General features: G+C 46.9%; 1 pseudogene; it reads right to left on the bottom strand.

Moving 5' to 3' along the window:
* Positions 1–17,876: 17,876 nt before the first annotated feature.
* Positions 17,877–18,654, bottom strand: LOC131764329 (embryonic polyadenylate-binding protein 2-like; annotated as a pseudogene).
* Between the last annotated feature and the right edge of the window lie 6,693 nt (positions 18,655–25,347).

Raw genomic sequence — 25,347 nt, 5'->3', positions numbered from 1 at the left:
GGGTCCCCATGCACTCACCGGTCTTGCCTTTGTAGTTAATTCATCTGGGGCACATCCAAGTTGTTTGCCTTAGTACTCTGCAAAAAGGGATCCTGGCTCGTGTCCGCTCTGTGGCTCCTGATAGCCTTTTTGCTTAAAGGCTGCTTACGTCCTTTTCAACTAGTGATGCCAAGTGATACAGGTGGATATGTTCATGTCTATTACCTTTGTGTTTCTTTTTAAGTTTTCCTGTATTTGTAACTCTTCTAGTCTCTACACATTTTGAAGCCACGTGATTCATATTCAAGCCAATTATTGTGAACACGAAGTGACCTTTTTTCACTTTTTAATATATATTATTATTAATATCTCCACTGTTTTTTTCTATCTGGATACATTAGTGTTTTTTGTTTCGTTTTGTTTTGTAATCTAATAGGAAAGTTTAAAATAATTTACAACTTTGTTAAAATTATAATCATATAATCTTTTGACATTTTGTCTGTTTGGAATATTGTTGTCCTATTTCCTTTTCCTGGGTTTCATTGCTTGGATTATATTTTCTTTTTTTCTAGTTATTTGGAACACTAATACTCTTATTTTCTTCCCTCCCGTCCTCAGCTAAATCTTGTCTTTTTTATATATATTTTAGTAAACAGAGCTTGGACTTATATTGTTAATGTATTATTTTCTTATATTATGACTTTTGGAATGTCAGCTTGATTGCTTCTAGTTTTTGGCGATTATGAATAAAACTGTTTTGTGCTCAGGTGTGTGTTTTCCTCCAGGATTCTGGCTCCAGTGGCTTCTGCTCCCGGTAACCTGTGATTCTCTGTCTTCGTCTGTGTCTCCAGTTTTGCGAGTTTTGCCCCTAATGCCTTCACATCTCATCTTTACATTCTGATGCACTCTACTGATCTCACCTTTCTCTCTCTAGTCCACTGCTGGCTGTGTTCCACTGATAGCATGGTTGCCTACTCTTACTTCGTATAATAACTTGCTTAACATCAGCTGTGTACCTACTGGTTCTAAGGACTGTACTGAGTCTTTAAATAATAATTAATTTGTTGCAGAAGAACCCTATGAAATTGATATTTTTATTCATACTCTACACAGAGGAGTCAACTTGTTGGAGAGAAGTTGATCAACTTGTCCACGGTCACACGGCTGCCGAGTGGCTGAGCTGGGGATCTTTCAGCGGCCGTCTCTGATCTGAACATCTACAATGACAAACATTGCTTCCTCTTGCGTGCTGTTGTTACTGCGAAAAGTAGCTGACATCTACTGAGTGCCTGCCCCGTTCCAGGTCCTCTTCTAAGCATTTAAATTCCATTAACTTATTTTAGCTGAGCAGTCACTAGTGAGATGGCCAGTGACTTCATCCCATTTTGCAGGACAGGAGGAAACAAGGCACAGAGGAGTTGAGTGATGGGAGCTGGGATCTCACTGAGATGAAAAGTTAAAGGCTTTCTAAAGTTTCTCCTGTCTCTTGGAGTATTTGTTTTATAGTAGGGCATTTGCTCTCATTCCTCACATCCATCTCTCCATTCACCTATTCATTTTTTTTCTCCCCAAGAATTCAAAATTATATATGGTGAGATTATTGATTACTCTAGGTGCTGCGAATACAACTGTGCCCTCAAGGAATTTATATTCCAAGGAAGAGTGAAATTGAACTGAGAACAACGATAGGTTTAAGTGTGAATTTGTGGGAGTTCTCCATTTCCTTCTCCCTCCTTTCAATGCCAACCAGGTAGCTAAACCCCTTGCATGTTCCTGTTCCAGGGGTTGTTTGCTGGGTGGAGTCTCTGGGGCCAGGAGTTAAAGGAAGCAGCAACATCTCAGAGGGGATAGCTTTTTTAGAGGGATCACGGCAGGCCCGGTGGGTGTCACACTCCAAATGAGGTGGAGCTTCTGTAACTGAAGGGACCATGAGTCTGGGCAGCATGGAAAGGTGACCCAGGACCTGGCACCACATTGGCTATTTGTGTGGGAAGCCAGTAATGACTGAGACTGAATTTGTCATCACCCTGTGGGATGGGCTTCAGACTCAGAATTGAATCAATCAATCAATAGATATTTCTTATGTACCTGGGCTGATCGGCTTCAATTCATAGCTGCCTATTGCATTCAGGCCATCTCTGGGAGGGCAAAGAATGTTCATGCCATGCATGCCATGCCGTGCTCCAACAATAGTACTGCATTTGTTGGGTTGAATTGGCTGAGACCCCACTGGGGAACTGGTAAGCAGAAATAACAGGGCTCCCGGAAGCCTCTGCTGATGTTTAGGAGTGATCTGAATGCTTTCACCCGCTGGTCAGATGTTGGCAGGATGGAGAGAAGGTAAATCACTCATTAGACAGTGCTGAGGAGATTCATGTTTCTCATTCTCAGCAGAAAGTGCCCTGTACCTCAGAGGGAGCTGCCTGAATCCTAAAATGGCCCCAGCCTGGTCATGCCATGTAAGGCCCAGGCCAAGAGGTTGCCCCAGTTGTGGGGAAGCCTGTTTTGCTATGGTAGAGATGAGCCCACTAGAAGCTGTGGGTGCTGGGGGATGAAGCTTTGACTTGGTCCCAGGAGAAGAGTCTTGCTTCTCTTTGGGGCTCATTCCTGAGATGCAGCAGGTTGGTAGCTGAGAAACTGTAGAGTTGAATGAAATCCCAGGGGCGACGCCCTGTGCCTCCGGGACTCTCAGAGCAAAGGAGGCTCAGTGGGTGATGTGGACTCCCCAGCAGGCTTTCAGGGGCTGCACCCCTTGTGAGCACACAGCAGTCTGCTGGAACGTGTCTGCACCTACTGGTCAGGAGAGGAGGTCAGAAGGGCCTTCTTCCCCAGAGCTCTGGACTTCACAGGCAAGGCCTGGACACTCAGAACAGGTGTTGACAGACCTGAGTGGCACCTCCCATCCCAAGCTCTATCTGACCGACCCTCACCCTCACACCTTCTCCAGCCACTGATGCCATAAAGGCCGGTACTAGTGGGTGGGGGGAGCCAGGCCCTGCCACTGAGGCCAACACATGGGATATGTCTCAGACTCTCAGGAAATGGGTGTGGAGCCTGCATCCCAAGTGTGAGGGCAACACTCAGCCCATCCTCATGGGGTGGCCTGGGCACTCTGGGGAGATACCTGCTTAGGACAGACAGCGGGGTGGGGCAGGTAAGGGACACCCTGCTTCAGAAAGGGTGTCCTAAGGAGGCAATCGTGTGCCTGTGGGGAGGCCTGGGGCATTTCACGGGGTTTCAGCCATGGAGCTTGCAGCTGGTGAGCTGGCTGAGGAGGACTGGGGGTGGATCAGGAATCCAGGGGAGGGCTTCCCTGGTGGCGCAGTGGTTGAGAATCCACCTGCCAATGCAGGGGACACGGGTTTGTGCCCCGGTCCAGGAAGATCCCACATGCCGCGGAGCGGCTGGGCCCGTGAGCCATGGCCGCTGAGCCTGCGTGTCCGGAGCCTGTGCTCCGCAATGGGAGAGGCCACAGCAGTGAGAGGCCCACGTACCACAAAAAAAAAAAAAAAAAAAAAAGGAATCCAGGGGCTGCATGCAGAGTGTGGGCTGTGGGGCACCACTGCTGTTACTTCCCGCTGTGCTTATCTGAGATCTTGGCTCATTTTTACTATCATTACTCTGAATTCTTTATCAGGTAGATTGCTTATTGCCCCTTAACTTAGTTGTTCTTCTGGGGTTTTATCTTGTTCCTTCATCTGGAACATATTTCCCTGTGGTGTTTTTCTAACTTTCTGTGTTTGTAGTCTTGGTCCTGCAGGCTGCAGGATCGTAGCTCCTCTGGCTTCTGGTGTCTGCCCCATGGCGGGTGGGGTTGGTCCAGGGGCTTGTGCAGGCTTCCTTGTGGGAGCGGCCAGTGCCTGTCCACTCGTGTGGGGGGCTGGGTCTTGTCGCTCTGGTGGGCAGGGCTGTGTCAAAGGGTGTGTTTGTTTAGAGGCGGCCTTGGGGTCAGCACGACTTGAGGCAGCCTGTCTGCTGATGGGTGGGGCTCTGCTCCTGCCCTGTTGGTTGTTCGGCCTGAGGCATCCCAGGCCGTTGGGTGGAGCCAGGTCTTGGTGAGAAAATGGCAGCCTCCAGGAGAGCTCACGTATTCTCTGGGGCTTCTGCCACTAGTGTTTTGTCCCCACAGTGAGCCACAGCCACCCCCGCCTCCCCAAGACACCCTCCAAGACCTGCAGGTAGGTCTGGCCCAGGGTCCTTTGGAGTTGCTGATTTGCCCTGGATCCCAGTGCACGTGACACCTTGTGTATGCCCTCCAAGAGTGCAGTTTAAGGGGAATTCCTTGGCAGTCCGGTGATTAAGACTCCGTGCTTCCACTGCACGGGGCACGGGTTCGATCCCTGGTCGGGGAAATAAGATCCCGCAAGCTGTGCGGCATGGCCAAAAAAAAAAGGAAGCGTGGCGTCTCTGTTTCCCCCAGTCCTGTGTGCAGCTCCTGCACTCAAGTCCTGCTAGCCTTCAAAGCCAAATGCTCCTGGTGCTCCTCCTCCTGCTGCCAGACCCCCAGGCTGGGAAGCCAGATGTGGGGCTCAGAATTCCCACTCCTGTGGGAGAACCTCTGCCACAGAATTATTTTCCAGTTTGTGGGATTTGATTATATTGCCATTGTGCTCCTCCTACCATCTCGTTGTGGCTTCTTCTTTGTCTTTGGAGGTAGGATATCTTTTTTTGGTTGATGGTTGTTCAACAGTTAGTTGTGATTTGGGGGTTTTCGTGAGAGTAGATTAGCTCAAGTCCTGCGGCTCTGCCATCTCATCTCCATCCCTTCCCACCGTGTCTAGATGGCCAAGGGAGAGTCCCCTTACCGTGTGTGTGTGTGTGTGTGTGTGTGTGTGTGTGTGTGTGTGTGTGTGTGTGTGTGTAGCGGGCAGGCGTGGTGGGCTGGTTGGGCAGTGTTTAGACAAAGGCAATGTGTGAGGAGTCCAGGGGTGAGAAAGGGCAGCAATGAGAGAGCCCCGTGAGGCCCCAAGACGGTTTGGGCAGGAGAGGGTGCAGGCAGGTGAGGTGTGGGGAGTCCAGCAGGGAGAAGGGGCACGTTTGGACGGGCTGTGGGATTGCTTGGTGGATGAGAGGCTTGTGGAAAGTGGTCCGGACACTCCAGCCAAGGGGTCCTTGGTTGCCTGTGTTGTTGTGTCATTCTCCACGGCTGGGAGGCCCTCCGCTGAATGCCGGGCTCTGCTCACGTGCTGCCTTTCCCAGAGGACACACTTCCCCTTCAACTTCTCATTCCAAGTTGTGGGTATCACTGGGGTCTCCTGGGGTCAGGGTCCCTCCCACTGAGGCAGCTGTTGGGGGAGGTCATCTAGAGACCGGGACCTGCAGTTGAGCCGGGTAACAGGAGGCTCCTCACCCCCTCCAGTCCTTGAAATGCATGTGCCACCTGTGGTTCCCTCAGTGGAGAGGGTTTCAAGGATGCAGCCTTGAGAGGGTACGCAGTGTTGAGACCCTCTAGACAGTATACATGATCGAACCCACTATGCCTCTACATAAACGTGTAAGATTCTGGTGGGGGGATGTGAGACCCACTCACACTGCAGAGCCCAAGACCGACCTCGCAGGTAAGCTCCTCCGCTTGTTAACACACCGCTTATGATCTGGACTGGCTGCCTCTTTGTTTGCTCCTCGAGTTCGGGGCTTGTTTCAGATTTCACCCCTGAAAGTCCCAAATTTACAAACCAGCAGCAGCGCTGTGCGAAGGCTAAAGGCTGGTTGTTAGAAGCATCCTGACCTGGGCTGGGTCCTTTGTGATTCTGGGCTGTAAGCCTCCATCACCCTGATGGTGCAGCAACAAAGGAGCAGCGCCTGAAGGACCGACCCGGGTAGGTGCTCAGAGCTGCTGGCTGTTATAATTGTTCTCAGCACCTGCAAACTCCCTATAACTTGGGGAGAATTTGGTGAGATTGTTGGCCCTTCTCTGACTTTAGGCTTATATGTATTTTATCTTGCTGAAATTTGCTTCCATTTCTGCCAGCTTAGCCAGGATGGAAGAGAAGCTGGTGTCCTGGTTTTCAGAGCAGTGTTGTATCAGTTATGCGAAGTGTTGGAATGGCCATTTCAATCAGATTCCCCAGTTCTTACACCCTGGAGGTAACAATAGCATTTTCCCCCTGAAATACTACAAGATTGGTAACCTCCTTGCCTCAGGTGGGGAAACTGCTCCATGAATAGATTAAGGTGGAGAGACTAGCTGGGCTCCACCAACCCCAAAGGGGTCCCCAAGGGGATGGAATTCAGGAGGTCTCCTCGTCTACTAGAATGGGAAAAAACGGAGGCTTTGTGTTTACTAAGCTCTAAGTGAAATATAGAATTCCTTCAATGATAAATGGTGACAAAAGGTCAAATATTGACCTTTGTGGTATTACTAGAACCTGTGATTTTGTCCCATCTCGAAATCCTAGCTATTTGTATATCACATTACAGTTGCCACTGATTTCTCAGAACATCATTTATACTTATCACTACTTTGCATTTATGGTAAATAGACCTGCCACTAGGTCTTGTTCTTTACTGTCAAAAAAGCACATATATTACTATAGACCCCACGTGTTTAATAATTGGATAAATAAATCTAAATATAATTGGTTTCCTTTGTAATTTTATGTATTTTACTTTATGCATTTGGGAAGAGGTCCATAGGCTTTACCTGATTGCCCATATGGTTCATAGCAGCCCACAAAATTTATTATCCTTTAGACATTGGAAAACTTTCCAATGGGTAAGAGCAGCAATTTCCACTTACACCACAGGAGGGAACTATTACCCAACTAATGCTTAAAAAGATCACAGCGGGGATTTTTATTCCTCTTAACTCTTGTTCTAAAATTGGTTCAAGCTTTCTTCTTTACTGTTAACAATGTAATTGGGGTCCTGTGATGAGGCTCTGAAGCTGATACCCCGCCAAGAGCTGAAGCATCCTTTATTGTGAGTCCAGGAAGACGTGATGCGAAAAAGTGAGTCTCCCAGGCACCAGATGAGAACTAGTTTAGTGCCCACAGCTCATTTGCTGTCTCCCCACCGCCCAAAGAAAAACAAAAAACAAACAAACAAAAAACACCCAAACTTGTGAAGCAGAGAGCATACTTGGTTTGTTATTCTGGTAGGAACAGATCCGCTGTTAGGGTAGAAACAAAGCTGAAGGGTTTTCATTAAGTCAGCGGCTGTTGTAAGTGGCTGCACTTGTGTGGGGGAGGGGGAGGGGCAGAGGCGGGAGATGCGGTAGGCGAGAGGGACTTTATAAAAGCCGAACTTTACAGGCGCAGAGAGACCGCGGTCCTATACTACAAACCGAGGCCAGCCGGGCCTGCCACTTGGTGACGCGGTGGTTGCCCCAGGGCTGATTTTAATGGGAACAATTTCACATGTTCCTCCTTCTTTGGCCACATCAGCGCATAGGTCACTGTATATATTTAAGGGCTCAGAATGGCAGCAGCCACTTTTACAAGTCAGCCTGGGACAGAGGAACAGCTCTGCAAACCCTCACTCGCCCTGAAGTAGGTCGGCCTGGAGGAAAATGACTTGGTGGGCGGGGTGATTCTGCGTTCCCACCTCCCACAGTGAATCTAAAATAAACCTTTGTTACACTTCCTGCTCTTCTGACCTTTAAGGATTGTTGGCTGTTATCTTATTTTTTTAATTATAAAATACTAGCTTTATTTAATATCATAACATTAAATAATCTCTAGAATATGGGTACTCTGTACTTTTTGGTTCAATATAAGCTCGAATTTTTCATTTCTTTTTCTGTTTTTTAAAATTTTTTTATTGGAGTATAGTTGATTTACAGTGTTGTGTTACTTTCTGCTGTACAGCAAAGTGAGTCAGTTATGCATATACATATAGCCCCTTTTTTTAGACTTTTTTCCCCATATAGGTTACAGAGTATTGAGTAGAGTTCCTTGTGCTATACAGTAGGTCTTTATTGGTTATCTATTTTATATATAGTAGTGTGTACCTATCAATCCCAATCTCCCAATCTATCTCTCCTCTGTTTCCCGCCGGTAATCATGACTGCTTTCTACATCTGTAACTCTATTTCTGTTTTGTAAATAAGTTCATTTGTACCATTTTTTTAGATTCCACGTATAAGCGATATCGTATTTGTCCTTCACTATCTGACTTACTTCACTCAGTATGACAATCTCTAGGTCCATCCATGTTGCTGCAAGTGGCATTATTTCATTCTTTTTGTATTCCATCGTATATATGTACCACATCTTCTTTATCCATTCATCTGTCGATGGACATTTAGGTTGATTCCATGTCCTGGCTATTCTAAATAGTGCTGCAATGAACATTGGGGGTGCATGAGTCTTTTCTAACTATGGTTTTCTCCAGGTATATTTGGCTCTTATTTTAATTATGAGCAACACTGTTTCATTCAGTCATTCATTCCTTCCTGCAAGCATGCATGCCTTCATCTACAGGAGCTGACCTTTCAGGCTCCATCCTGGGTGCTGAGGCCACAGCACAGACTGGACCCAAGGGCTGTGGCTTCTAGCTCCTTATAGAACTCAGCACAGGTTGGGTGCAGGTGACCACTCTGAACAGGATCTTTTCAGGTGTGTCTATTGCATGCCCATCAGGCAAGTTGTTGATCAGCTCTGAGCCTCAGTTTCCTCTTGTATAAAGTGGGAACAGTATCACCTACCTCACGAGACTATTGTGAGAATAAAGAAAACCAAGTGTGTACACGGTTAGCGCCACACTTGGCTGTTACCATTGAGGATCGTAGCTTTGTCCTTGAGCGTGTGGTGTACTTGGGACATGCAAATACCAGTAGCCCAGAGTGTGAGTGGCTGCAACTTCTGCTTGGCTTTCTGGCACGGGTACCCCAATAACCCAGGGAACTTAACAAATGCTCTTCACTAACGTGCCCTAGATTTATTTTGTGAGATGACAGTGTGACAAAGTGGTCAAAGGCATGGGCTCTGGGGCTGGGGGTCTGACACTTTATTAGCTGCAGGACTTGAAGCAAATGACTTCGCCTCTGTGCTTCCCCAGATCAAAAATAGGCACAGTAATGGCACTGTCTGCCTGAAGTTATTATGAGCTAATGCATGAAAAGCTCTTAGAATGGTCTCTGACACATAGTAGGCATGCAAAATTATGAGCTATTATTATTATTATTGCCCTAGGCAACTTGTTAAATGTTCTCTGATGACAAATGTAAAGGTTTGTGTGAATCTACTAGACAGTCTGGACCAGTGGTCTCAGGTCCCTGGACCCTGTTTCCTCTGAGGTTGACATGAGAGCTGCACCCCCTCTCCTACCTCCCCTGTCCTTGGAATGTACCTTCCGCTCGCCGTCCCCCAGTGGAGCCGGTTTCAAGGACACAGCCTTGAGAGAGTAAGGTGTTGGAAGCGTCTGGACAGTATATGTGACTGAACCCAGTTAAGGCCTCTGTATAAACTTGTAAGATTCTGGCAGGCAGGCGGAAGATCCCCTTGACGTGTGGTGCCCAAGACCAGCCTCGTGTGCAAGTTCCCTGGCTTGTCACACCTGCCGCCTCCCCATCTGGAGTGGCTGCCTCTAAACTTGATCTTTCTCTGCCCTCCGTGTGTAGGGTTAGTTTGCGAACAAGCATGTGCTGGTGGGGGTGGGGAGGTGATGGTGGGTGATGAGGGGCGTGGTCTTTGCTGGTAGTCTAGGCGGGGAATTATGAGGAGTGAAGCAATGAGTCAGCAGCAGTGGTGCTCAGGCACCAGGAGGACTCAGTGGTGAGGTAGGAGGATGGACCCCCCCCCCCGACTCCCTGGAGGCCCTCCATGTTGTGACTACAAAGCAGACCCGTGTTCAGGAACCAGGTTTGTCTCCGATTCCAGTGCAGTTCAGGGGCAGAGCTCTGTGCGACGCTGGGCAGTGCGCCCCAGGAGCCCAGGTGTTTCCCCAGCTGTGGTCAGTCGTGGCCGGGCTGGCATTCTGAGTAGCAAGGCCAGTGTGACATGTAGTCTAAGGACTTGTTTCATTCGCTTTTGGACAGGCCTACACTTTAGTTTACAGTCTCACCTCATATTCAATTTTTTTTTTTTTCTCTCTGAGAAATCACAAGCACTTTAAAGATATTGTACCAATGTTTCTTATAACATCCTTTTGATGTTGGGGTCAGAGAAAAGAACCCAGCTTTACGGGTGACAAAACTGAGATGATTCTCCAGGTCACAAGTTTCTTAAACTATTGAGAGGAGGCATCTGGTTTACAACCCTTCTTGTGGCTGCAGAATTAATTTGTGTTGGAAAAAAAAAAAAAAAAAGAAAGAGGCCATTTTGTTATATTTCAACTTCCCCTCAACAATGGCCGAAGAGACAACAAGAAAAACTCTCTTCTTTTTCAGAGAGTCATCTTGGGCCCCTTCTCTCCGGTGTGTGTGTCTGTGACCCTATTTCCTTTCTGATGAGGTACTGCAGTATGGGGGCTGATACTGCAGGAGTGAGTGGGAAAATGAGAGCAGACAAGAAATTTTCTTTTTTAAAAAAATATATATTGGGGGCTTCCCTGGTGGCGCAGTGGTTGAGAATCCGCCTGCCGATGCAGGAGACACGGGTTCGTGCCCTGGTCCGGGAAGATCCCACATGCCGCGGAGCAACTAAGCCCGTGAGCCATGGCCGCTAGGCCTGCGCGTCCGGAGCCTGTGCTCCGCAATGGGAGAGGCCACAACAGTGAGAGGCCCGCATACCGCAAAAAAAAAAAAAAAAAAAAAAAAAAATATATATATATATATATATATATATATATATATATATATATATATTGGAGTAGAGTTGATTTACAATGTTGGGTTAGTTTCAGGTGTACAGCAAAGTGATTCGGTTATACGTATATATACATATTCTTTTTCAGATTCTTTTCCATTATAGGTTATTACAAGATCTTGAGTAGAGTTCCTGGTGCTGTACAGTAGGTCCTTGTTGATTATCTATTTTATATATATGAGGGTGTATCTGTTAATCCCAGCCTCCTAATTTATCCCTCCCCCACTCCCTTTCCCCTTTGGTAACCATAGTTTGCTTTCTATACCTGTGAGTCTCTTTCTGTTTTGTATATAAGTTCATTTGCATCATTCTTTTAGGTCCCACATATAAGCGATATCATATATTTGTCTCTCTCTTTCTGACTTAAGAAGTTTTCATTTTAAGCTTTGGTGAGTGAGTGGTGTTTGCACTACCCTTGTCATCTAGGGAACCATTCTGGAGAGGGAGAAAAACCCCAACCAAACCTGTCATTTTTTTTAAAAAAAAGTATTTGTTCCACATTCCATAAGGCTGAGCAAAATCACATTTTCCTTGGTAAAAGCAGATGCAGTTTCTCGCAGAGAGCCCTTGAAGATGGGCTGCTGCCGCTGTTCCTGGTGGTGTCCTGTCGTGCCAGGGCCAGGACAAATGCAGCTGGCCTCCACGTCGATGTGTTTTAACTGAAAAAGAAATAGAAAGGTACACTTCAGGACATACTGATCTCTAAAAGGCTGCTTCCTAGAATTGCTGTTTGCTAGGCTGCCAGCAGCCCCTCCGACTCCTCTTTGCAGATGTTTTATGGACGTGATTTAAACCTCAGGACTCTTCCTTTCTTCCCTCTGGTGAAGGAGCTTGGTGCTCTCAACTCATTAACTTATGTTCCTGTTATTTGCCTGCCGTTGCAACCCTCTGCTTGCAATAACGTGGCATCGCACTGTCAGGGGAGGTTCATGTCACAGAGGTGGCCTCGATGGGCGATCAGCAGTGATGGCAAATCTGCAAATTTAAGAACAGCGCACACGGCAAAAATGAGATGCAGTATGGGAAGTGCTGATGAAGACAGACTTTCTAATATTCCCGTCCTGTGGTTCCACGTAATATGTGGTCCAGGAAGGGGGAAGAGTTATGAACATTTTGGTGCTTGGGGTTGAGACTCTTGGGGGCCTAGCCATGCTGATTTATGGTGTGGGGTCTTGGGACATTTGTTCCACAGACTCCTGAGGGACATGCTCAGTGCAGAGGAAGATGTGAACCCTGTCATGAGAGGATGAACAGGCTTTGGGGAGAGAGGTAGTGAGACAGTGGAACTGAGGAGAGATGTTACAGCAGACTGTTCCAGCAGCTAGAGGTGTGCACAGGGGATGTAGATGTCCATGGGAGAGGAGATTTGCTCTGCTGGATTAGAGCAGGTCAGAGAGGAAGAGATTGTCACTGACCACCTGCCAAGGGCACCAGGAATACACATGTAGTTGAACTTGGGTTTGTAACCTGCTACATGAAAAGAGAACATGCAACCCACAGAACCATGGAGTGTCTGGGTAAGAGCGGTTCGGAGGGGCTTCATAGAGGTTTGGGCTTGTGTTTGGTGATTCGAGTACAAGGAAGTCGGGTCTCTTCTGGGTCAGTCTTGTTAGAAAGAGGGGCAATTTGGTGACTGGGCATCTTAATCCTTTTAGTCTAGGAGGTGGGATGAATGGAGTGAGGATAGTGATGTCCTTGGAAAAGAAGCCATGGCAGCTCACGTCAGTCTCAGGAGGGGAGGTGTGGTCCTTCTCCTTGTTGCACAATGTCTTTGTTTTCCATTTCTATTCAGGTATGATTCCCAAGTGGTATCATTTGTGTCTTGTTGGAGTTCTCGACTGGCATTGATAGTCTATGAAATTGTTAATTTCATCAGGGGAACATCACAGCCTAGCCGGTAGCACCTGGGCCAGTGACTAGCTGCTTTTATTTTTCTCAGAACACTTGGTCTGGGCACTGAAGGATGAGTAAGATTTTTCCAGGTCAAAAAGGGAAGGCATCTCCCGTGGAGAGAGGGTATAGCTGGAGGAGATTGAGGGAGGCGTGGAGTATCACAAGAGGCTGAGGATGCTGTGAGCAGCTTGAGTGCCAGAAGTGAGGATGTGTGTGGGGGACAGGGAGAGAAAGGCCCTGGATCAGAGGGGGCCGGGTGGGGAGGGCTTTGCCCCTGGCTACGGAGCTTAGACTGTATCCTTTGGCCATCTTCATCGGAGTGCTCAATTCAGAGCAGCTGGTCAACAGATGTTTATTGACTTGGGATGGCCTTCATTTTCGCTGCACGTGCTTCTTTTCTTCACACCATGTATTGCCATCAAAGCCAAAAAGGAAGGCTACCCAAAGGGGGAATATCCTTCTAGGAGTCCAGATATGCTTCTCTTGCAGTAACGCTTGGACCTACTATAGGAACCGAGCTGGAAGGCTTCTCCCGGCACGTTTGATCTGCTCCCCTCTTTCACAAAGGGGGACCTGAAGCCACACTTGGAAATGTACTGGCTTGAGATTCCACAGCAAGTCATGAAAGGATGAGGACTTGACCTCACATCTCTGGCTGCCTTGTCTCTGCTCTTTAAAAACTTCCCTGAATTGATGCTTACATGATCCTAGTAAATCCTGGGGCTCCACATGGCTGGGTCACTGCAGAGACACCCCCGCCCCCCCGCCGCCGCCAATTCACAAAAATAAAATGAAGCAGCCAGAGGAAATTGAGAAGGAATTCCATTGTTACAGGACTCTGTTGAAGACCTTTACGGGGGTGTGATTCCTGAGCTCTAGTAACACTTCCAAAGGCCTTTCCTCCCCTCCCCTCTCAGTTTCTCCAGGTGGCCTCTGTGCCAACACCCACACGGCTCCCTAACCACAGGCTGGGGCTGGATCTTCTCTTGCTCCTTCCTTCCTCTCGTCTACTTCTTTCATAAATGGATTGGCCTGGCCTCTCTGTCCATACCCTCTGTCCCATCCTCCTTTTCCTCAGTGCCCATCCCACCTTTATATCAGTCAGGGTTGTGTCTGGTTACATGTTACAGAAACCTCACTATGGTGGCTAAAACAAGTAAGAAGTTTCTTTTTCTCCCCCCAGAAAAGTCCATAGCAAGGTGCTCCATAGCTGGTCCAGCACGCCCTTCTGCTTTTCTGCTCTGCCATTTATGCTGTGTAGCTTTCTTCATCCTCACAGATGGCTGCTGCGTCTGTAGGCATCATGTTTGCATTCCAGGCCAGAAGAGGGGAAATGGACAAAGGCAGAAGACATGTGCCTGATGAATAGTTTCTTTATTAAAAAAAATTTTTTTTAAAAATTGAAGTATAGTTGGTTACAATGTTGCATTAGTTTCTGGTGTACAGCAAAGTTATTCATATATATATATGAATATATATATTCCTTTCCAGTATGGTTTATTACAGGCTATTGAATGAAGTTCTCTGTGCTATACAGTAGGACCTTGTTGTTTATGTATTTTATATAAAGTAGTTGGTACCTGCTAGTTCCAAACTCCTATTTTATCCTTTCCCCACCCCTTTCCCGTTTGGCAACCCTAAGCTTGTTTTGTATGTCAGTGAGTCTGTTTCTGTTTCATAAGTAAGTTCATTGTGTCATACTTTAGATTCTACCTGTGTTATCATATGATGTCTGTCTTTCTCTGTCTGACTTACTTCACTTAGTATGGTAATCTCTGGGTCCATCCATGTTGCTGCAGATGACATTACTTCATTCCTTTTGATGGCTGAGTAGTATTCCATTGTATATATGTACCACATCTTCTTTGTCTCTTTATCTGAATGATTTCTTTATATTGGGAAAACAGTTACTTTCCCTGAAGCCCCATCCAGTAGATTGATACTTACATCCCATTGGCCAGAAATGGTCACATGGCCATGACTAGCTGCAAGGGATCCTGGGGCAGTAAGTATAACTGTCACCTTGCAACCCTGGGAAAAAAAAATCAGGGTCCTGTTAATAAAGATGGGAAGAAGAGATATTGGGTAAGAAGTTGTCAATGTCTGGTATACTCATCCTCTAGATTTTGCATCACAAGAATTTTGAGGGCAGATTTGGTAAAAACAGGGCTCTTGTCCATGTTGGGATGGGGGAGAGAAGCTGATGGAGCAAAGTTATCCAAACGTGAATTAGTATTTGATTAAATAAGCAAGATCTATCCTAGAACACATTGACTTCGTTTTCATTTTGTGACTTTTTAGCTTTTAAAAGTAAGTTAGAAATCTAAGTAGACATTTAGGATATATTGCCTATAGGAAACAAAATATTTTTTTCTTAATGCATTCTACTCAATGTCAGGACTTTGCTCTGAGAAAATTCAATTCCAAGAAGACAAGCTTCCAAATGCATTCTACTTAGAAAGATTAGAGTTGTTTTTGTCTTATTATGCACTAGAATAAAATAATTACAGAGAACAAAAACACCAAGCTCTTGGTACTATAATTTCAATTCTCATTTTTGTCATTGTGTACATAGACATTTGATGTTATTACAGTGGGTGCATACCAATTGGCAGTGATCTGTTCTTTTGCATTTAACAGTATTTAATAGACAGGGTTTTACGGACTGACAGTTCATATGGTTATTTTTAGTGACAATGTAATATTCTGATATGCTATAGCTCACTTACTCATTCCCCTTTGATCAGAGGTTATTTGAAAAATATTTAACAACTGATACCTCATTAACATCGGTTAGTCAGAAGAGACCAGGCTATAGAAACAGGGCATGTACTGAAGGCCCCTGCTGGACCTGGCATTAGCTCTCGTTGCTGGGTGTAGAGTGGTCAGGGGTCCATTTGTTGGTGGTGGCGAATTTGGTAGTGTGGATATTTACTAACTGATATGGAAGGACTGCAACAATTCAATAACCAGTTGTAAATTAGCTTTTGCTATATAGTAAGCCATTCTAAAACTTAAGTGACTTAAAAAAAAGCAGTATGCTTAGCTCATGATTCTGTGGGTCAGCAATTTGTGCTGGGGTCTGGGTGATTCTACTGGTCCTGACTAGGCTTAGTTGTATGCCTGTGGTTTGCTGCGGGTCAGTTAGACAGTCTGCTACTGGGTGCTGCAGGGTCACCTGGTGTGATGGAGATGAATTGACTGTACGTATTTCATCTTCCAGGAGGCTAGATGGAACTTTTCACATGGCTGGATGGAGTTCCAAGAAAACAAGCAAAGTCCAGCAGGGAAGATACACAGTAGTGGACAGCACAATGTGGAATGTGGCTTCTGCTTTGGTAGTGATGTGTGTGGAGGGGTCTGGGGCATGTGCCTGTGGCCCAGAGGAACAGATGTGGGTGGGGAATATGTGTGTGTGTGTGTGTGTGTGTGTGTGTGTGTGTGTGTGTGTGTGTGTGTGTCTTATGTAAGGCAAGGCAGCTCAGGGGTAGGTAATGACTGACTTTTTTTTTTTTTACATTTTATTTATTGGCCACACCGCAAAGCTTGTGGGATCTTAGTCCCCCAGCCAGGGATTGAACCCGTGCCCCCTGCAGCAGAAGCGCCGGCTGCCAGGGAATTCCCTGTAATGACTGACTTTAGATTTGAAAAACGAGTTAGCCAGACAAAGAATGTGGTGAAGAGTGAACCCCAGTATGCACAAGGCATTTCATCCAGATAATGAATGAGGGTGCTCTGGGGCAGGGAGCCAGAGGGAGATTGCACTGAAAAGCAGGGCAAGGTCAAAGTGCTTTCAGCCTGCCTTTGACCTTTATCTTGGAGGCAGTGCAGGGCCACTGGTGACTGCAGTTTTATTGTGAAGATTCGCAGGATTAGAGCTGAAGAGGTTGCTTTGACCAGTGCAGGCTGTTTGATTCTCTGCAGTTGGGAACAGGTTCTTGTCCTAGAAGCAGAGGAAGAATCACTTTTCTTTTCTGAACACACCTTGGTTCTCTGAGAAATCACACTACGAGAAATAAACTTGGCCTCACATCACATCTTCCATTAAGATAAGATCTAGGTGGAGCAAAGATTTAAGTATTAAAAAAATAAGGTCATAAAATATTAGTAGAAAATTCTAATACAAATACTAATACAAAATACATTTGACTACATAAAGCAAAATAGAAATAAAAAACACCTGCACTGCAAAAAACCCACATACAAAGTATTTGTATGTGACTACATAAAGCAAAATAGAAATAAAAAACACCTGCACTGCAAAAAAACACCACATACAAAGTAAAAAAACCGACAACAATTTAGGAAAAAATATTTGCAATGTGTGGCAGCCTTGCTATCTGGCTATTTAGTTTTCCTAACATTATTTTGTTGAAAAAACTCTTTTTCTTACTGATTCAAAATATCATCTTTATCATATGTTAAATGTTTATCTATTTATACACACATTTATTGGTGATATTTTGGGGGGCTTTAAATTCTGTTCCTTTCATCTATCTGTCCTTTCATGTGCCAGCACCATATTACCTTAATTACTGTAGTATTGTAATATATCTTAATATCTGGCAGTCCTCTCACATTGCTTTTATTTTATTTTTATATTGAAGTATCATTGATATACAGTGTTGTGTTAGTTTCAGGTGTACAGCACAGTGATTCAGTTACACAGATACACACATACACACACACACACACATATACTTTTTCAGATTCTTTTCCATTATAGGTTATTACAAAATACTGGGTATAGTTCCCAGTGCTATACAGCAGGTCCTTGTTGGTTACCTATTTTATATATAGTCGTGTATGTTAATCCCAACCACCTAATTTATCCCTCCCCCCCTTTCGCTTTTGGTAAGCATAAATTCATTTTCTGTGTCTGTGGGTCTATTTCCATTTTCACATTGCTTTTTTAAAAAAAAAACCATTAAGACACACGATTCTACTTTTCTATAAAAGGCGTTGGTCGAACAGCCCTGAGGATGCCGACCTTGGGGCACACCCAGCGCCGCCTGGGCCTCACCTGGCCGCAGCTTTGCCCGGTGTGCCCTCCAAAGCCCCCAGTAGCCCCAGTGCCAGCCCCACCCCGTGTGCTGTTTCGTGACCGCGGGCTTCGGCCGTGGGGTCTGAGCCGTCCTTCCGCCGAGCGAAGGGGGGCGGGGCAGTGATTCCGCGCGGAGTAAAGCGTTCTATGAGGAGCACAGGTGTTTACAATTGACCCAGCTGCAGCCTCACTCTCAAAATTGGGCCCTCCCTTCAGTACGGTGAATACCACGGAGAGAATCTTACACGCCCCAGGTTCCGCCCTCGTGGTGCAACACGGGCCCTACCCTGGAGGCTGCTGTGGGGAGAGGGTCCCCCCCAGCGCCTGGGAGTCCCTGAAGGCCGCCGCGGTCCGTGGAGCTGATCCCTGGTAAGTTGTTTCTTTTGGGCAGCACCTTGATGACTCGGCCTCGAAAGACGCTCTTGTTCAGCTCCACAGCGGCCTGGGCCGAGCTCTTGGTGGCACTCTATGCAGGTATAGCCCCTGGGGTGTCGGGAGGGCTTGTCACACAGGATGGCCACCTGGTGTATCTCCCCGTAGTGGATGAAATAGGCCTCCAGTTCCTGGGCCGTGCCCCTGTAGTCCACAATGCCCATGCAGTTGGATCTGTGGTCGCGCTCCACCTTCTCCATGGGGGTGTCTGGCTCGGGGCTCAGCAGCTGCCCGGCCAGCAGGGCCCCGGCATCTTCCTCTAACCCCCCTCTGGGCCCTGGGCCTGCTGCATGGCCCACAGCTTCAGTTTCATGGCCTCTAGCTCCCGGTCCGGTACAGGGCACTCGGCCAGGTCCTCCCTCTCCAAGAGAGACGGGAGGAAGCCCGCGTCTTCCTCGTCCTCTTCCCCTGCTTCCCCTGTCTCCAGCTCTGGGGCCCAGAGGGGTCTTCCCGGCCCGGCACCAGGCCCCCCAGCCTTGGGCCTCGGGGTCTGGAAGCCCTCCGGAGTCAGTCCTCGGTGGTGTGCGGGAAGAGAGCGCGGCTGAGGAAGGGCCTCATGGCGGCCGGGGCAGGAGGGGAGATAGGCCAGGCCTCTGCTCGCCTCCACGCCCTCACATTGCTTTTATTTATTTTTTAATTAAAAAAAATTATGTATTTTATTTATTTTTGGCTGCGTTGGGTCTTCGTTGCTGTGCTTGGGTTTTCGCGAGCTGTCGCTACTCTTCGTTGTGGTATGCGAGCTTATTGCTGTGGCTTCTCGTTGCAGAGCACGGGATCTAGGCGCGCCGGCTTCAGTATTTGTGGCTCGTGGGCTCTAGAGCACAGGCTCAGTCGTTGTGTCGCACGGGCTTAGTTGCTCTGCGGCCTGTGGGAATCTTTCTGGACCAGGGCTCAAGCCCGTGTCCCCAAGCCCGTGTCCCCTGCATTGGCAGGCGGATTCCTAACCACTGAAGCCACCAGGGAAGCCCCCTCACATTGCTTTTAAAAAGAGACCTTTCTTAAAAAAGTTTGCTTGGGTTTTTTTGTTTGTTTTGTTTTTTTGCATATGAGGTATTTCCTATTTAAGAATATGGCACATCTTCCCATTAATGCAAGTCGTTTTTTGGTGTACATCCCTCAGGGGTAGTTTAAATTTTCTTCACATCAATTTTGCACATCTTAGGTTATTTCTGTATATTTTATCCTTCTTGGTTACTATAAATGAGATATTTTCTTCCATGATAACTCTCACTGGCTATTAAATTCTTTATATTAATTTTGTATCCATCCAGCCTACAACATTTTTTTTATTGTCTTGGACTTTTATTGGTTGACAATCATACCAACTACAAATAACTTTGCCTTCACTTTTAAATTTTTTTATACTTTATATTTCTGTTTATTGTTGATTGCTTTGATTAGTATTTCCAGAACCATTGTAAATAATAAGGATGATAGTGGACGTTCTTATTTTGTTCCTGGCTTTAATGGGAGTGCTTCTTGTGTTCTCCCATTAAACATGAGGCTGGTTTAAAAGATAGATATAGATATATACCTATTACATTAGGTAAGCATCCATCATTAGTAACCTTCGGTATAGCCAGTTCTTTGGTCTAGCCAAGTATCTCTGTGTGTACCTTTTCCCTATATAGAACATCTCCACCCCCTAATGGGAACAGAGTCCCACTTGGGTCAGCTTCTGGGTGAACAGCCAGGATCTGTGGGTGATGCTCAGTCCTGTCCATCAGATCAGGATAGCCTTCCCTTGATTTGTTTTTCAGAAATTGTCAGTTGGTCCTATCTTTATTTTATAAGAGATTAAGTTTTTTTTCAGTCCATAGTATGAGAAGATCACATTTAGGATCAATTTATTTTGTTGAGTTGTTTTGTTTTTTTTTTTAAAAAATTCATTATTGAGGTTAATTGTGTCATGGAGGGAACAATATATGCTAGGAACCAAAATAATTAAAAATTTTAAACTTTTTACAAATATATAAAATATTCAACTCTTTATTAAAGAGGTTTGGCTCTGAATGTCACAGCACAAATCATACAGACTCACTAGGTGGAGATATCAGAGGACCAACAGAAAGCAGGCTGTTTCCTCAGAGCATCTCCCACCCATCCTCCCAAAAAGATAGTCTTCCCTTGATCTGGTGGTCTTTAAACTAAAAGGGAAATGATCTAATCACAGCATGACCAATATGTAGTAACTCAGTGGACACAGGTTAATCACAACAGGAACTCTGTGTTGAAAAGGGAAAATGGGAGATGTGATAGGCACTGGTCCATGGCAGAAATTATACTGGGCTATGGCAAATATTCCCTTTTCTGGCTGTAGAACACATTTCACTGGTTAGTCCATTTGGACCACCTCTTTCTGCTCCCTGGGAAAAAGTCATTGTCCTCTGAAATCCCCAGCTCTACCTGTGGGCACCTTTCTTCCTTGTCTTTTATTGTTCAAGGCCATAAATGTACTGACTTCCAGTCAACTTAGATTGCTAGCCATCGACAGAAAGTACCTCTCCTAGCAGAATTATGTCCTCTTCCATCTGTGTTTGTGACTGGCCGGCTTTAGACTGAGTTAATCTCCCTTGTAATGGGTGGAAGGAAAGAAAAAGACAGCTAAAGTCCATCAAAATTTGGAATTTTCCCCAATGCTTCACCTTCATTGAAAGGTTGTTTGTCTTCCAAGGTACCACGAGTGATGGTTTAACCAAGAGCTCTGTGTGGATTAACAGGTCGTCATATGACCAGATTGTGATGCCATATTTTATGTGAGATGTTAGTAATTGCTGGGTACCTCTTACTCAACAATGTTAAAATGTAAAAAATGGCCCGTGGCGATTGTAATGTGCCCTCAATTATAAGATGCAAATCAATTCCAGAAATGTTAAAATGGACAAAATGTGCACCTTAGATACGATGAGATATCACGTCTGCAGCTTTGCCATCGGCTGTCCCACCGGCTCCACTTGTACAACGTCTCATTTATGCTTTGCTATCTGAGGCTCCTCACCTGCGGGTACCAAATTCTGTTTAAATTAGAATGAACTGTGTTTGTTCTGTCATCTACAATGTTCCTTTTCCACTTGTGGTCCGAGGCAGCTGCTCTAACTCCAGGAGTCATGACCACTTTTCCAGCAGCAGGAAGGAGAGAAGGGAATAAAAGGGACATTCTCTTTCCCTGTAAGTATATGTCCAGGAAGTTGCTCAGACCATTTCTGCTTTATATCCCATTGTGTGGAACTTAGTTACATAGTCACACTTAGCTGGGAGAATGTAATTTTATTCTAGGTAGCCAAGTACCCAGCTAATATTCAGGTGTTTGATTACTGTAGAAAGAAAGGATGAAACCTGGGGAGAACTGTTTCTAAAGGTTTGTAAGATAATCTGTAAAAAAATTCCTCTTATTTTGTGGGCAGGGGGTGCCAATGCCATGCGGCTTATGGGATCTTAGTTCCCCGACCAGGGATTGAATGGGCCCTTGTCAGTGGAAGCGTGGAGTCCTAACCACGAGACTGCCAGGGAATTCTCAAAAAATTCCTCTTTTTATTAAGAATGAAATCATCCAAAGAATGTATGTAATTTCATTACATGCCTTTTAAGCATCTCTGGAGATGATTAATCCCGAGCCCCCGACTCAGTCTGGGTCCCTTGTCCTGTAGTGTAGGACACAGGCTGTCACTGTGAAGTCCGTAGCAGCTTTGCACAGTAGAGTCAAGCTTTTGTTTTTATGATTCCTTGATTCAAATCCGGCCCCACCAGCAGCATGCAGACCCCACCAGGGAGAACAGGGATCACATTTGCTTTGCTCACCACTGGGAGTCTAGCATCTAACGCAGAACCCCGCATATAGTGGGCGCTTGGTAAATTTCCAGAGAATACATGAGTGAATGAACAGTTTCCGTTTTGTGTGAGGTTTCTCAGGAAAATAGCGAATATCTCTCTGCCCCCTGCCCCCCAGCCCACGGCTCCTTCCCGCGTGCAGTAGCTCTGATGAGACAGTTAATAGGACAGGTGGGTGGCTTCTGGTGTGAAGGCTGCAGCTTCCAGGCCCACCTCCCAGGGTCTGTGTGGACATGAGGAGCTTTGAATGAATGGTGGAGGGGAGCCCTGAGAGCTTTTGCAGACAATTCTGGGGAGAGTGCACAGAGCCGTCGGCAGGGCCAGGCTGTGAGGCCATTAGCCTTGGGGACAGGGCCTGCTGGAGAGCCCTGTCCAATTACCGGGAGTGCAGGTGGCAGGAAGGTGTGGCCAGGTTCACACGAGTCCCAGGCTGCTGGCGTGTCATCTAATGTGGCAGGCCCAGTGTGACCCTCCTGCCTTGTGGAGCAGAGCGATGCCAGTTAGCATGTTTTGACTCTGGCAGGACCAGCAAACCGGGCCGAGGCATCTTTTCTTGCCAACTCATTAAGGATTGGGCTGGGGCCGCAGGAAACCTGAAAACTCAGGCCTCTTAGCAGGAGAGAAGGCCTGAGGCATTTCCTCACCTGCTCATCCTCTCCCTTCTTTGTGGCTTCTCTCTTGGGGTGGGGTGGGGGCTCCAGGGGAGGCTGGAGGAAAGAGAGAGTGTGGGGTGGTAGGGAAAAGATGGCACAGAGGCTACCTCCGGGAAGTCTCAGTGTCTCCCTGCCTTTCTCAGGGACCCACAGGTCTGAGGGGCTGTGGACCTGCAACTGCAGACCTCTTATCAATCCAGAACGTTCTCTTGCCGAGTTGGTTCAGTGTTACCGGCATTTATAGAACTTCTGCTGCGTGCCAGGCCCTGTGTTGGGCTCCGGAGGTCCCGCGGTGTCCAGACATGTAAGCAGGTGTCCTCGATGTGAAGAGACATGGGAAATGATAGAGGCATATCCTTGATAGCAGGTATACCCAGGAGAAGACGCGTGGGCCGAGGCAGATATCCGGGAAGCTTCTAGGGGAGTAGGGACTTGAGCAGGCCTCACAAGATGAATGATGCTTGGCCGATGGACAGGGGTGTCCAAACAGAAAAGTCACAGGGGAGCCAATCAGCATGGCGCACTTTGAGAAGTACCATACCTCGTGCTGCTCCAGGTTAACGGGTACTGCTCACTGACCAAGCACCAGGGAGGGGAAGGTTCTCAGTGTTTTCAATGCTCCATCTCTTTTAGCCCTCACAGCATCCCTGAGAAGGAAGAACCATTGTCCCATCTCACAGTTCAGGGCCTGGGGCACAGGGAGGTTAAATGAAGTAGCCAGGATTCATCATTAATTAGTAGTTAGTAAGGAGTGGACTAGGCTTGTTGGACCTTAAAGCCCATAGTGATGATAGTGATGGCAGCAAGAATCTAACAATAGTAGTTAACACTCACTGCATACTCACTAAGCGCCAGTTACTGTGCTAAGCATTATTTCACTTAATTCTCAACACATGCAGGTCTGTCCTGTTTTATCCCCACCTCACAGAAGAGAATGCTGGGGAATGGTTAAGGGATTGAAACCCTTTACCAGTGGGTGAAAATTTGCTCTCAGGCAGCCTTAAAGCAAAGCCCATGCTCCTAACCGCTGCCCTTCTCCGGGTGTCTTTTCCTGGCAGGGCAGAGTGAGGGAAGGCGAGTCTGGAGAGGCAGGCTGATAGGCCCCAGACCCTGGAGGGCCTTGTGTGCAGCACACAGGACCACAGGCCATGAGGCAGGGCAGTCTTGGAGTCGGGCTGCCCGCTGCAAGGGCCCACGGCTGCAGTGGGGGCCTGCTTTGGAAGGGTGGCCCCAGGATCTCTTCCATGAGTCCAGCTGGGGTCCACTGTCCTTGAGTTCCACTTTTCTCCTCTAACTAGACTGTTAAGATCTGCTGGGGTGCGGGCTGTGCCGTCTGCTTCACCGTGGTCTCTTCAATAGCTGCTGAGCTGTTAGGGTCACATCACGATCTAGTGATGGAATGACTGCAAGGGTGGAAGCAACCGGCCTTACTGCTCAGGCTTCCCTGGGTTGCCTTGGTCCCAGCCAGAGCAGCCTCTGTCCATTGAGCCTCGTGCTTCCTGAGCACGGCACCTTAGCTCACAAGCTTGCTCCTCCAGCCTCCCCATTTCAGTAACTGGCAGCACCAGTGTGATGGTTAATTTTATGTACCAACTTGACTGGGCCACAGGGTGCCCAGATATTTGGTCAATCATTACTCTGGATGTTTCTCCAAGTGTGTTTTTGGATGAGATTAACATTTTAATTGGTAGGGTAAAGCAGATTGCCCTCTGTCATGTGGGTGGGCCCCATCCAACCAGCTGAAGGCCTGAGTAGAACAAAAGGACGGACCCTTCCCTAAGTAAACAAAATTCTCCAGCAGACTGCTTTGGGCTTTATCTGCACCATCAGCTCTCCTGGGTCCCAAGCCTGCCCACCCACACTGCAGATCTGTACTGCAGCCCCCATAATTGCATGAGCCAATTCCTTAAAATAAGTCTCTTTCTCTCTCTTTCTATATATATATACACATTCTATGAATTCTGTTTCTCTAGAGAAGCCTGACTAATACAATTGTCCTCCCAGCTGCTCAAGCAGAAACAGAGGCGTCATCCTCTCTCATTACCTACAGCACTGAATCAGTCACCAAGTCCTGTGGCTATCACTTCTCAAAGCGCTCCCGTGCCCGTCCACTTCTCATCGCATCACTGACACCTCCTAGGCCAGGGCAGCGTCCCCTCCCCCTGGGTGGCAGCAGCACTCACTAATTGGTCTCTTAGCTAGTCCTGCCCCTTCTCCACCCAATGTTCACACAGCAGCCAGAGTAGTTCTTACAAAGGCACATCTCACCCTGTCACTCAGCTGTTAAATCCCTTCAAAGGCGTCCCATGGATCTCAGGATAAAGCTGTGATATCAGTTAGGTTTTGCTGCCTAACAAATGATGCCAAACATAGATACTAACAGGCATTTATGGCTTATGATTGGTAACTTGGTCTGGACTCTCCAGGGTGGTTCTTCTGGGCTTGTCTGGGCTGACTCATGATTCTAGGGTCAGCTGGGAACTGCCTTGTCTAGGAGGGACTCAGCTTGGATGGCTGGGCTTTTTTCCACTTAATCTCTCATGCTTCAGGATCTGGGAAGTGTTCTAAGAGAAAGAGAGAGTAGAGGCTCAAGTCATCTAGAGGCCCAGGCTCAGAACTGGCATATCGCTTCCCCTGCATTCTTTTGGCTCAATCAAGAGAAAAGTCCAGGTCAGATTCAAGGGATGGGGAGGTGGATTCCACTTCTTGATGGGAAGAGCTGCAAAATCACATTGCAAAGGGGCTAGACCCTGGTAGGGGAATAACTGTA

Source organism: Kogia breviceps, chromosome 10 (genome assembly GCF_026419965.1).
Source record: "Kogia breviceps isolate mKogBre1 chromosome 10, mKogBre1 haplotype 1, whole genome shotgun sequence".
In the NCBI taxonomy this organism is placed as follows: domain Eukaryota; kingdom Metazoa; phylum Chordata; class Mammalia; order Artiodactyla; family Physeteridae; genus Kogia; species Kogia breviceps.
This window is presented reverse-complemented; position numbering and strand designations above follow the sequence as displayed.